This window comes from Callospermophilus lateralis, chromosome 18 (genome assembly GCF_048772815.1).
Source record: "Callospermophilus lateralis isolate mCalLat2 chromosome 18, mCalLat2.hap1, whole genome shotgun sequence".
NCBI classification, from domain to species: domain Eukaryota; kingdom Metazoa; phylum Chordata; class Mammalia; order Rodentia; family Sciuridae; genus Callospermophilus; species Callospermophilus lateralis.
Window position 1 is genome coordinate 31677500 of NC_135322.1, and position 13480 is coordinate 31690979.

Genomic DNA, 13480 nt, shown 5'->3' on the forward strand with positions numbered 1-13480 from the left:
TTTCCCCAGTAGTCTTGAACTTGTAATCCACCTATCTCAGCCTGCAGAGTAGCTGGGATTGCAGGTGTGTATCACCATGCCTAGCCATCTGTTGTGTTTTTACTTCCTGGAAACCACCTTCTATTTGTAACTAACTGGTTCAAGGACATATCACATGGTCCTGGTCTGGCAGTGGAAGCAAATATATTAATTTACTCTTCTGGCTCTTTTTCCCTACGTAATTCAGAAAAGACACAGCAGAGATAAGTTGTTATTGTTGTTTTAATTTCCTTGATTTCTACCCTCTAAGGAGAAAAGAAAGAAAGAGCAAGCAAAAGCAGATGATGAAACCAAAAACCTATGGACAATATCTCCAATAAAGCCAGGTGATAAGGTATCTCCAGGAAATTGTTGATTTGATTTGATGAAGCAAATATAGCAAAAATGTTAACAGGGGCTGGGGTTGTGGCTCAGAGGTAAAGTGCTTGCCTAGCATGCTTGAGGCACTGAGTTCGATCCTCAGTACCACATAAATGTAAAATAAAGATATTGTGTGTGCACTCGAAACTAAATAATAAATATTAAAAAAATGTTAACTGTTGTTGAATCTAGGCAGTGAGTATTTGAGTGTCTTGCTATTCCATGGGTTTGAAATTTTTCTTATAAAAAATTTACAAAATACATAAATAAGCCAGTTGTGGTGGCACATACCTATGTTCCCAGGGACTCAAGAGGCTGAGGCAGGAGGATCGAAAGTTCAAGTCCAGCTTTGGCAATTTAGTGATACCCAGTCTGAAAAAAAAGAGGTAAGTGGTTGGGACTGGAAAAGCAACCCTGGGTTATCACAAAAATAAATACATACTGAGAAACTGATGTGACTCCATTTTTGAGAAATCATGTTCTACCTCAAGGCCTGTCCTAAGGAAGGGGGCATGTTCCTTGTCCTGGGAAAAACCCACCGAGCACTCCTAGGCACATCCCCACCCTGCTGAGTTGTTTGTCTGTAATTAACAGGAGAGATCTGCAGCGCCAGGTGTCCCTGACTCAGTCAGGCTAGGTGAGGACCTATAGCAACCCACTAGCAACTTCCAATCAGCATGAGACAGGGAAAATACCTGGGATGCCAGATGACCCCCCAGTAGTTTATGGTGGTTGATAACATGTTGGGAAACCATGTTGTTTAGTACGTACACCCCTCGTGGCCTAAACCAATCAGTTTAAAGGAATCCCCCTCTTGTATTAATCCATCACCCCTACTCAACTTGTTCCCGCCAGTGAATGTGCTAATCAATGCTAAGAGTTGTTGTTTGACTTTCCCTTAGTGTGAAATGATTTGCTGTGTGATGTTGTGACACATAGAGTATCCCCCCAAAACCTATAAAATCTCACTGAACAGAGGACCAGAACTCACTCCCTGGGACTGCTGCGTCTGAAATGGTTGTGAGTCCAGGCTCGAGCTTGCAGTAAAAACTCTTGTGTGATTGCATTGGATTCGGCTCCTGGAGGTCTATTGGGGTCCCACGAATCTGGCATTACAATACATATATACATTAATCAATTAAAATGCCACAACTCTTGTACTCTACTTTGGCCTTTTCCCCTTTAATGCAAGAGTGATTCTCAAACAACTGAATTGGATGGAGCCTTTCTTAATCTCCAAAAAGTCCTGACTGGCCAAGTAGGGTCCTGGGTACTTGTTGAGAGCCACAGCCCGGTCAGAAGGTCAGAATGACGGCGTGGCATTTGCCAGAGGGAATGTTTGAAAGGTGACGCCAGCGAACCATTGAGATGATGATTTGAGTTAAGCTGTATATAATTGCTGTGATGCTGGATTGATTGTATTGTATATTTGACCTTTACTGTCAGGCAATGGGGGGCAATGGGGGGCAATGGGGCGGCTCTTGCTGCCTCGGGTGCCTGCTACTATGGAGTTCTCGTGCTGCTTTGGAGTTCTCGCGGGGATTCCCGGAGAGTTCCCATTGGTTGGGGAAGTGCCGGAGGAGGGATTTCTGGTGTGGGGGTTTTCTGGAAGGGCCACGTGGGTGGCTTTGGCGGAAAAGCACACGTGCAGTGCCGGTGAGAGTTGAAATAAAGTAGTTGCTGTTTGAACCTACAAGTCTTTGTGGTGGCTCAGTTATTCGTGCCCAGCCAGACTGCGGCAGGTACTCTACTACGAATTGTTAGGTCTTTGTAAGATTGCCTTTTTCTCATTATTTTTGTATTATTTCTGTCTTCTCTGTTTCCCCAAACTCTTTAAGAGCCATCTCTGCTCCCTGTGACTTGAGGTAAGCAACTTTAATTCTGCCCATGGTAAAGCCACATATTCAAGGCACACCACCTCCTCCTGAAGCAAATAGGGTAAGGAACTGGAACGCCAGATTCCAGAAGAAAAAGAGAGAGAACAGAACTTTCAGGACTGTGTTCTGATAGATGATATAGCAAACCCCAGATGGATAAGATCAGTGACTGCTAGACATAGGCATCACTTGTGAAAGTCACTGGAAGACTACTGACCCACAGATACAGGGGGCAAGAGATTACTGAAGGAGAAATGCGGAACAACTGACTGAGCTGCTGCCTATACAGGAGTATTGGGGAGACACGGCTTGAGAAGACCTTAAAGCTTTAGGTTGCATAATTACTGAGGGTCTTCTGCTGCACAGAGCCAATTTGTTAAGACTGGGAGAGGTGACTGTTTTTTCAAATGCTAAGTTTTTACCAAAAGATCCAGGACATACAAAAGACCAAAATAAGTGTCCAGAAGCGCTTGCACTCTCTTGCACTCTCTCTCTCTCTCTCTCTTTCTCTCTCTCTCTCTCTCTCTCTCTCTCTCTCTCTCTCTGCTACTAGGAATTAAACTCAGGGGTGTTCAACTACTGAATTACATCCCAACCCTTTTTATTTTATTTTGAGATAAGGCCTTGCCAAGTTGCCAGACTGGTCTCTAACTTGTGACCTTCCTGCCTCAAACTCCTGAGTAGCTGGGATTACAGGTGTGTACCACCATGCCTGGCCAGCTATCATCTCTGAAGAAACATAGGTAACAGACTTACTAGACAAAGACCTTTAAAAAAAAAACTTTCTTGAATATGCTCAAAGATCTAAAAAGTAATACAAAGAACTAAAGGAAATTAGAAAAGCAATACATAAACAAATTTGGAGTATCAGAGTCAGGCATAGTAGCACACACCTATAATCCCAGCAACTCAGGAGACTGAAGCAGGAAGGTCACAAGTACAAGGCCAGCCTTTATTATTATTATTATTATTATTATTATTATTATTATACCAGGGATTGAACTCAGGAACACTCAACCACTGAGCCACATCCCCAGCCCTATTTAGTCTCACTTTGCTGAGGCTGGCTTTGAACTTGCAATCCTCCTGCCTCAAAACTTTTGAGCTGCTGGGATTACAGGAGTGTGCCTCCACACACAGCTGCAAGACTAATCTTAACAGTTTAATGAAACCCTTTCTCAAAATAAAACATGAAAAAGGCCAGGGGTGTAGTTCAGTGGCAGAGGACCCTTGGATTCAATCTCCAGTACTGAAAAATAAATATTAGCAAATTGAAATAAATTAACAAAAAAATTATAAAAAAGAATGGACAAGGTTAGGGATAATGGTTCACTGGTAACACTTGCCTCACCTGCATGAAGCTCTGGGTTTGATCGCCAGCACAAAACAAACAAACAAAAATCAGAAATCCTGAAGCTTAAAATTATAATAACTTATTTTAAAATTCACTAGAGGGGCTGGGGTTGTATCTCAGTGGTAAAGAAAATTGCCTAGCACGTGTGAGGTGCTGGGTTCAATCCTCAACACCACATAAAAATAAAGAAAGTAAAGGTATGTGTTCATCTACAACTAAAAATTTAAAAAAAAATTCACTAGAGGGGTTCAATAGCAGACTTAAACAAGCAAAAGAAGGAATTAGCATCATGAAAACAGGACATTTGAGATGATTGTGTCTGAAGAACAAAAAGAAACAAGAATAAAGAAATGTGAATAGAAACTAAGGAACCTAGGACTCCATCAAGTAGATCTGAGAGGTCCAGAATAAGAGAAAGAAAAAAATGTGAGAGCTTTATTTGAAAAAATAATGGTGGAAAACTTCCCAGATTTGAGGAAAGGCATTAATATTATCAATTGAAGATCATAAGGCCCAGGGATGATAAATCCAAATAGCCACATACTGAGATACATTATAATCAAAATATTGAAAGAAAAAGACAAAGAAAATTTCTTGAAAATAAGAGAGAAGCAACTCATTTCACATAAAGTATCTTTACTGAGACTATCAGCAGATTTCTCATCGTAGGACAGAAATGCTTAAAGAAAAACCTGGAAGCTGAGAATTCTATATCCAGCAAAACTGTCCTTGAAAAACAGGGAGAGCCAGGCATGGTGTCACAAACTGTAATTCTAGCAGCTCAGGAAGCTGAGACATGAGTTCAAATCCAGTCTCAGCAATAGCAAGGCACTAAGCAACTCAATGAGACACTGTCTCTAAATAAAATACAACAACAACAAAAAAAAAAAAAAAAAAAAAAAAAGAAGAAGAAGAAGAAGAAGAAAGAAAGAAAATACGGCTGGGTAGAGTGCTTGCCTAGCATGGTGTGAGGCACTGGGTTCAATCTTCAGCACCATATAAAAATACATAAAATAAATGGGCCAAGATACTGAACAGAAACTTCTCAGAAGAGGATATAAAATCTATCAACAAACATGAAAAACTGTTCAACATCTCTATCAATTAGAGAAATGCAAATCAAAACTACTCTAAGGTTTCATCTCACTCCAGTCAGAATGGCAGCTATCAAGAATACAAACAACGGTTTTGAACAACCAATAAAAAAAAAAAAAGAAAAAAAAAAGGAATACAAACAACAATAAATGTTGGCGAGGATGTGGGGGAAAAGATCCACTCAGACATTGTTGGTGGGACTGCAAATTGGTGCAGCCAATCTAGAAAGCTGTATGGAGATTCCTTGAAAAACCTGAAATGGAACCACCATTTGACCCAGCTATCCCACTCCTTGGTCTATACCCAAAGGACTTAAAAAGAGTATACTACAGGGACACAGCCACATCAATGTTTATAGCAGCACAAATCACAATAGCTAAACTGTGGAACCAACCCAGATACCCTTCAGTATATGAATGGATAGGAAAACTTTAGTATATATACACAATGGAACATTACTCAGCATTAAAAGAGAATAAAATCATGGCATTTGTAGGTGAATGGATGGAGCTGGAGAAGATAATGCTAAGCGAAGTTAGCCAATCCCAAAAAACCAAAGGGTAAATGTTTTCTTTGATATGAGGATGCTGACTCATAATGAAGATGGAGTGGGGAGGAGCATGGGAGGAATGGAGGAAGTTTAGATAGGGCAAAGGGGAGGGAGGGGAAGGGAGGGGGCAAGGGGGTAAGAATGACTGTGGAATGAATTAGACATCATTACCCTGAGTACACATATGAAGATACAAATGGTGTGAAAATACTTTGTGTACAACCAGTGACTTGAAAAATTGTGCTCTATATGTGTAATATGCAATGAATTCCATTTTGCCATCATGTATAAAAATCAGAATAAATAAATAATTTAATTTTAAAAGTCCATCAACAACTAAAATAAAAAATAGGGCCAGGGATATAGCTCAGTGGTAAAGTGCCCCTGGGTTCAATCCCTGGTACCAAAACAACAACAAGGGAGAAATTAAGACAAATGAAAGTGGAGGGAGGAGGAAGGAGAGAGTCAGAGGGTAGAAAATGGGTATTAAAACATAATTGGGGCTAGTTTCTAAGGATCATGTTTGCGAATCAGGATTCCCGATCCAGAGACAATGGCCCCGATGGAATGGAGCCCGAAGATGTCATCGAGAGTAACTGGAATGAGATTGTTGACAGCTTTGATGACATGAATCTCTCCGAGTCCCTCCTCCGTGGCATCTACGCCTATGGTTTTGAGAAGCCCTCTGCCATCCAGCGGCAAGCCATTCTTCCTTGTATCAAGGGTTATGATGTGATTGCTCAGGCCCAATCTGGGACTGGGAAAACAGCTACATTTGCCATATCAATTCTCCAGCAGATTGAATTAGATCTAAAGGCCACCCAAGCCTTGGTACTGGCACCCACTCAAGAATTGGCTCAGCAGATACAAAAGGTGGTCATGGCATTAGGAGATTACATGGGTGCCTCCTGTCATGCATGCATTGGGGGCACCAATGTGCGTGCTGAGGTGCAAAAGTTGCAGATGGAAGCCCCCCATATCATTGTGGGTACCCCTGGCCGCGTGTTTGATATGCTCAACCGGAGATACCTGTCTCCCAAATACATTAAGATGTTTGTATTGGATGAAGCTGATGAAATGTTAAGCCGTGGATTCATGGACCAGATCTATGACATATTCCAGAAGCTCAACAGCAATACCCAGGTGGTTTTGTTGTCAGCTACAGTGCCTTCCGATGTGCTTGAGGTGACCAAGAAGTTTATGAGGGACCCCATTTGAATTCTTGTCAAGAAGGAAGAGTTGACCCTGGAGGGTATCCGCCAATTCTACATCAACGCTGAACGAGAGGAGTGGAAGCTGGACACACTGTGTGACTTGTATGAAACCCTGACCATTACCCAGGCAGTGATTTTCATCTACACCCAAAGGAATGTTGATTGGCTCACTGAGAAGATGCATGCCCGAGATTTTACTGTCTCTGCCATGCATGGAGACATGGACCAAAAGGAAAGAGATGTGATCATGAGGGAGTTCTGGTCTGGCTCTAGCAGAGTATTGATTACCACTGACTTACTGGCCAGAGGCATTGATGTGCAGCAAGTTTCTTTAGTCATCAGCCATGACCTTCTGACACCAACAGGGTGAAAGACCCTCCGACTCCCTGTCCAAGGAAGAACGCATGAGACACTGGCTGCAAAAAACATGAGACAATTTATTGGTACACAGGCGCCTGTGGGTGCTCAGCAAAACCTCAGCTGGAGCTTTGGTGAACTGGCACACCGGGCTTTGGGGTTTCTGGGCTGGGTCAAGGTGGGCGTTTTGGCCGTAAGAGTGTGGCTATTAACATGGTGACTGAAAGAATTCCCCACGCAAAGACACTTCGCTGGGAGAATTCCAATTTTATTGCAAAAAGCTGTGTGCTTATATAGAACTAAGGGGGAGATAATAGGGCTTAGATAAGTGCCAGACAACCCGTTTATTGGCAAGTTCTTCCAGATATCAGCTTTGAAGCTCAGGAATTAGTTCTCATTGGAGCTAAGGTTCCCCGCCAGCGAGGTTTGAAATTGGCGCCGGCGGGAGAGTTCACACAGGCGGGAACTTTTCGCGCCACTACAGAGAAGAAGAAGGTAGGAAGAAGAGGTCCTTAGGCGCCATGTTGGGGTTTTTTTCTCTGGGGTATGGCTGCCGTTTATACTTTTCCCAACAGTGACAGAAGAAGACAAGAGGACTCTCCGAGACATCGAGACCTTCTACAACACCTCCATTGAAGAGACGTCCCTTAATGTTGCTGACCTCATCTGAGAGGGGCTGTCCTGCTACCTAGCTCCAGCCAGGGTTCACTCCTGGGGGCTAAGGAGCAGATGGAAAGGGGAGGGAAGGGAGCCAAGGGATGGACATCTTGTCATTCTTTTTCTTTTTCTTTTTTTTTTTTCTTTGAATAAATGTCACTTTTTGAGGCAAAAGAAGGAACCATGAACATTTTAGACACCCTTTTCTTTGGGGTAGGCTCTTGCCCCAGGCGCCTTCTCCTCCCAGAAAACACTAATCCATGCCCCTAACCTAGTCACCTCCAATTCCCAGAGGCTCTCCCACCCCACTTGAATCCCAAATGATTCAAGGGGTTATAACGTCACAACCTCATTTGTTGGACCAAATCTTCGAGGAGAGCCCCTAAGAGAGGTTGCCCAAGTGATTGTCCCCAGGTAGGAGGAGCAGGGGAGAGAAAATGGTAGCCATTTTTACATTGTTTTGTATAGTATTTATTGATTCAGGAAACAAATACAAAATTCTGTATAAAATGACTTGGAAACTGCCAAAAAAAAAAAAAAAAACATAATTGGGTAGAATACTTCTAATGTTTTGAAGCCCAGTATGGCAACTCTAATGTAGAATAATTCCTCATATATTTTAGAATAACTAGAGGAGAAGAGTCTGAGAGTTTCTAACACATAGAAATGAAAGTATTCGAGGAGATGGAAATGCTAATTATTCTAATTTGATCATTACACATTGTCTATGTACACTGAATTACAATATTGTACCCTAAAATATTATAATATTATATGTACATTTTAAAATATATTTTAAAATAAAAATTAAGAGCATTTCATAAATGAACAACAACAACAAAAAAAAAAAGCAGAGGGAGTTCATTTTCACTAGATTTTCCCTATAAGAAATGACAAAAGGAGTCTTTCAAGTAGAAATGAAATAGCACTAGACAGTAGCTTGAAGTCATATAGCAATATAAAGTTCTCTAGTATTTACTAGTGAAGGTTAAATACATGAACAAATATGAAAACCAGTGTTACTATAATTTTGGTTTGTAATTACACTTATGGGTCAGTGAGCAAACCAATGTTCTAGGAGCGTAGCATATCTACAAGGGGTACAGAAGTTCTTTAAACTTTCTTTTGAATACTTGGCTCTATTCCTCCCTTCCATGTGGCTGTTTCTAAGATGTGTCCTTTATAACATGAGTACAGTGTTTTCCTGAGTTCTGAGTCATTCTAGTGAATTATCAAAATTGGGGGACAAGTCATGGGAATGCCTCAGTTTTTAGTCAGCTATGAAGAAGTACTTAAAGTCTGGGGCTGTCAGTAGTGGCTGGTATCTAAAGTGGAGGGAGTCTGTGGGACTGAGACCATCTGTGAGTCTAAAGTTCAAGTCTTAGTTCTGCCGTGCTAGCTTTGTGATCTTGATAAGTAGCCCAATATCCACACATCGGTTTTCCTATATGTATAATGGGATAGTAGTATTAAATATGTTATGGAGTTGTTCTGAGTCATGTATGAGATGAAGTGCTTAGCTCAGTACTCAGCACATTAAAAATGTTCTATAAATCTTAGCTATAGGTTTAATGATATTATTATTTATCAAGAAAATTATGCCAGGCCATAGGTGCTAAATGAAAATAATAGATAAAATTCTAGATAAATATTTGTGCCTATTACTTTAATTGTACAATAGGAAATCTATTTCCTTTCTTAAAACACAGAGATGTTGCTGGATATAGTGGCAAATGCCTTCTAGCAATTTGGGATGTTGAAGCAAGAGGATTGCAAGTTTGAGGCTGGCTTTAGCAGCTTAGTAAGACCTTGTTTCCAAATAAATGAGAGTGCCCTGGGTTTAATCCCCAGTACTAAAACAAACAGAGAGGTGTCTGAAAAATGAATAAGAATTATAATTCAGAAAACAAAAAAACCAAATAAGAACTACAAAGCATAAGGGATTATATGGTATTGCATAATTTTTTTTTTCTTTTAAGTTTGTAGCTCCCAAAACTGTTTTGTAAGCTTCTCTAGATGAAAGGTTCTGTGGCTTTATGAAGAAAATATCTGGAGAAACTCGACGAGTAAACCATTTGGAAATATTAATTTGAGCCATTGCTTAATATTTTATCTGTGTTTTAGGGCACTCAATAGTTGAAGTCACTGACTTTGCTGCTAAGGATTCTCTAGTAATCCCTTGGGCTGCTTTTAAAATATTTCCCAAATGTCCTTCATGGTAGAAGTAAAGTTCAAGGGTCCTCATATTCCAGTAACATGAAGAAACAAGAAATCAAGGAATGTAGAACAACAAACACGCCCTGAATAAGAGTTTATTTGCTCATGAAGCTAATACAACTGTTCTTTCTTCTTTGTTCTTCTATCCCTTTCTGTTCTCATTCTTTAGTACCACCTGCATTTAGTTGAATTGGCGGCTAAAACCAAAATGTGTCTACTTCCGTTTGAAATAGTATCATTTTGGTGTAGTGTCTTTATTCAGTTTAGCTCTCCATGAATGACTGAAAGATTGAACATGTCAGTTCTTGCATATAGCTTAGCTTAGTATTACAAGTTTATCTTTAACCCACTTTGCGTGTCATGCTGAAAGCTTACATACATTCTGGCTAACAGCTCACCTCAACTAATATTTGCTTATTACAGGGGCAATGATTTGCTTTGAAGCTACCCAGAGCAAGTGAGATCTCAATGAAATCCCCCTTGCACTCCCCTGATTAAGAAAAAAAAATGATGTCATGTATAAAGAAAAAATATATAAGAAGCAAGAATGGGAGCTGGCTAATATGTGGCACAGAGAAAAATCCAAAGCAAATACCTCCTAACACCCCAGAAATGGCTTCGTAATCATTTTTGAAACAAAAACATAAATGTTCTGAGATTTACATTGCTTCCCTTTTTAAATTTTCTTGGGTGATGCAGAAAATATTTATTCATTTTTTTAACTGTGGTAAAATATACATCAATTTATCTTTTTAACCATTCACCATTCACCTTCACCTTCTTTTATTAGAGATTTTCTATTATATTAGGTTTAGGATAAGTCGTTAAATTCATCCATTCAACATAGTTACTAGGATTCTCTTTTTTTTACTGATGCATTATAATAATACATAACAGAGGAATTCATTATGCCATATTGATCAATCTCATTCCCTAGGACCTTCCTTTTCCCTCCTCTTCCCTCCCCTCCCTCCCTCTGATCTGCTTCTCTACTCTACTGATCTCTTTTCTATTCTTCTATTCTTCTTCTTCTTCTTACCTTTTAATTAGTGCATTATACGAATATATATATATGTATAGATACAGATAGGTAGATGATTCATTGTGGTGCATTCATACCTGGACATAGCATAATTTAGAAGATTTCATTCCCTTGTACTTACCCATGCCCTCTGTCCTCCCTCCCTTTATCCCCTTTGTGGATTCTTTTTTAAAAAATATTTTATTATTATTATTTAGTTGTAGATAGACACAATATCTTTATTTTATTTTTATGTGGTGCTGAGGATCGAACCCAGGGACTTGCACATGCTAAGTGAATGCTCTACCACTGAGCCACAACCCCAACCCTTCTCTGTCGATTCTATTGGTCTCTCTCTTATTTTTGTGACAGTCCTTTTTTTTTCCTTCTCTCTCTCTCTTTCTCTCTCTCTCTCTCTCTCTGTGCGTGTGGGCACTCGCGTCTCTTCTACTTGATCCTGACTTTCTGAGTCTGGCTTATTTCACTTAGCATGATGCTCTCCAATTCTATTAATTTACCAGCAACATTTTAACTATTTTTAAGTGTACAGCTCTGTGACCTTAAGCATATTCATGGGTTGTGCAACCATTACCACTATTCATCTCAAGAACTTATTCATTGTCCCAAACTGAAACTATGAACCCGTTAAACAAATGTCCTCATTCCCCTCCACTCAGCCCTCAGTAATCTCTACTCTTGTTTTGCCTTTATAAATAATTTTCTTATTCTGGATATTTTACAAGTGGAACCATATAATTTTTGCTCTTTTGTGTCTGGCTTCTCACTTAAAATAATGTCTTTAAGTTTCATCTAGTTATAGTATGTATCAGAATTTCTGCCTTTTTTTAAGGCTGATTTTTTTCCACATATTTTTAATTGGTGTATTATAGTTGTACATAATGACGAGACTTGTTGTTACATATTTGTACATGCATAAATATAACAATATAATTGGCCAATATCACTCCTCAGCACTTTCCCCTTCCCTCACCACCTTCCATCCTTAAGGCCGCTTAATATTCTATTGTATATGTATACGTTTTTGTTTCTCTCTCTTTTTTTTTTAATAAGACAAACTACATTTTTTTAAAGAGAGAGAGAGAATTTTTTTAATATTTGTTTTTTAGTTTTCGGCGGACACAACATCTTTGTTTGTATGTGGTGCTGAGGATCAAACCCGGGCTGCACGCATGCCAGGCGAGTGTGCTACCGCTTGAGCCACATCCCCAGCCCCCGTTTTTTGTTTCTCGATTCATCTCTTTTGGCTATGGTGAATAATGTTGCTATGAACATAGATATACAAATACCTGTTCATGACCGGGCTTTCAATTCTTTTGTTTATATATATATTCAGAAATGAAATTTCTAGATCATATGATCATCTTATGTTTATGTTTATACATTTATTTTTATTAATCATTATCTTAAAATTGATTATTTCTTAAAACTGAAAATACATTAAGCAAAAAAAAAAATTACTCATCAACAATCCTACCCCCTTAAAGAAAAGTGCCATTAACAATGGAGTGTTTCTCTTTTCTAATCCTTCAATAAGGAAATTTTAAACTATCATCTCTAATCCTCTCGCTGTCTACCTTATTGGCAAGTGAAAAAACAGGCTCAGTGAGTAGAGGGTGCAACTGTGACTGAGGGAGTCAGTTGGTTTGAAAGCACAGGCTGTAATGTTTTCAAACTTCTCAGAAGAGCCAGTAACTCAGAAATCAGGCATAAATACAGGAAATTCTGTTGAGGAGAAGGAGGGTGCTAAGGCCAAAAAGGGAGATAGCACTGGCTCAGTATCGTATATAGGATTAGTAACAAATTTTGAACCAGAATTCAGACCTCCCTGATATGGTCTTTTTCCAGCATGGAATGACTAGCCAGATCCTAGCCAGGTCCTGTAACTATTGTTTTCAAACTTTAGAGCACATCAAAATCTTGATTAAAGGAAAATTCCTGGAATATCAGAACCAGCACATCTGCAATGTTCTGGAATTTGCATTTTTAAGTAAACACTCAGGTGATCCTTTAGACAACACTAGACTCACTCCTCTAGTCTGTAAACCAAGGCATTTGATTATTGAGAGCACTAAATCCTACTGAACTCCTCAAATGTCCTTGGGAACAGGGGACTCAGAATTTCCTTTCAAAGAATCCAGCACTCAAAGATACCAAACATATCTAGCCCCAGCATGATCTGACATTCTGAGATGCTATTAATTCCACCTTGCAGCCACACAGTACCTGTCCTTTCTTCCTGAAAAACCCTCTCTGTAATACACTGTGGTTACTTATTTTTTCATTTGTTCTTTATAGTTATACATGACGGTAAGAATGAATTTTGACATATCATACATACATGAAGCATAACTTCCAATTTTTGTGGTTGTACATGATGTAGAGTTACACCGGTCATATTCATATATGAACAAAGGAAAGTTATGTCTGATTCATTCTACTGTCTTTCCTATTCCCAGTATCCCTCCCTTCCCTTCATTCCCCTTTGTCTAATTCAATGGATTTCTATTCTTCCCTTTCTACCTGCTCTTATTGTGTGTTAGCATCCACATATCAGAGAGAACATTTGGGTTTTGTTTTGGGGGGATTGGCTTATTTCACTTAGCATGATAGTCTCCAGTTCCATCCATTTACCAGCAAATTCCCTAATTTCATTCTTCTTTATGGTTGAATATTATTCCATTTTGTATATGTATTACATTTTCTTTATCCATTAATCTA

The 13480-nt window shown here is 39.4% G+C and overlaps 1 pseudogene; it reads left to right on the forward strand.

Annotated features, from left to right (window-relative positions):
* The first annotated feature begins 5794 nt into the window (after window positions 1-5794).
* On the forward strand, window positions 5795-6859 carry LOC143383669 (eukaryotic initiation factor 4A-I pseudogene; annotated as a pseudogene).
* The last annotated feature ends 6621 nt before the right edge of the window (window positions 6860-13480 follow it).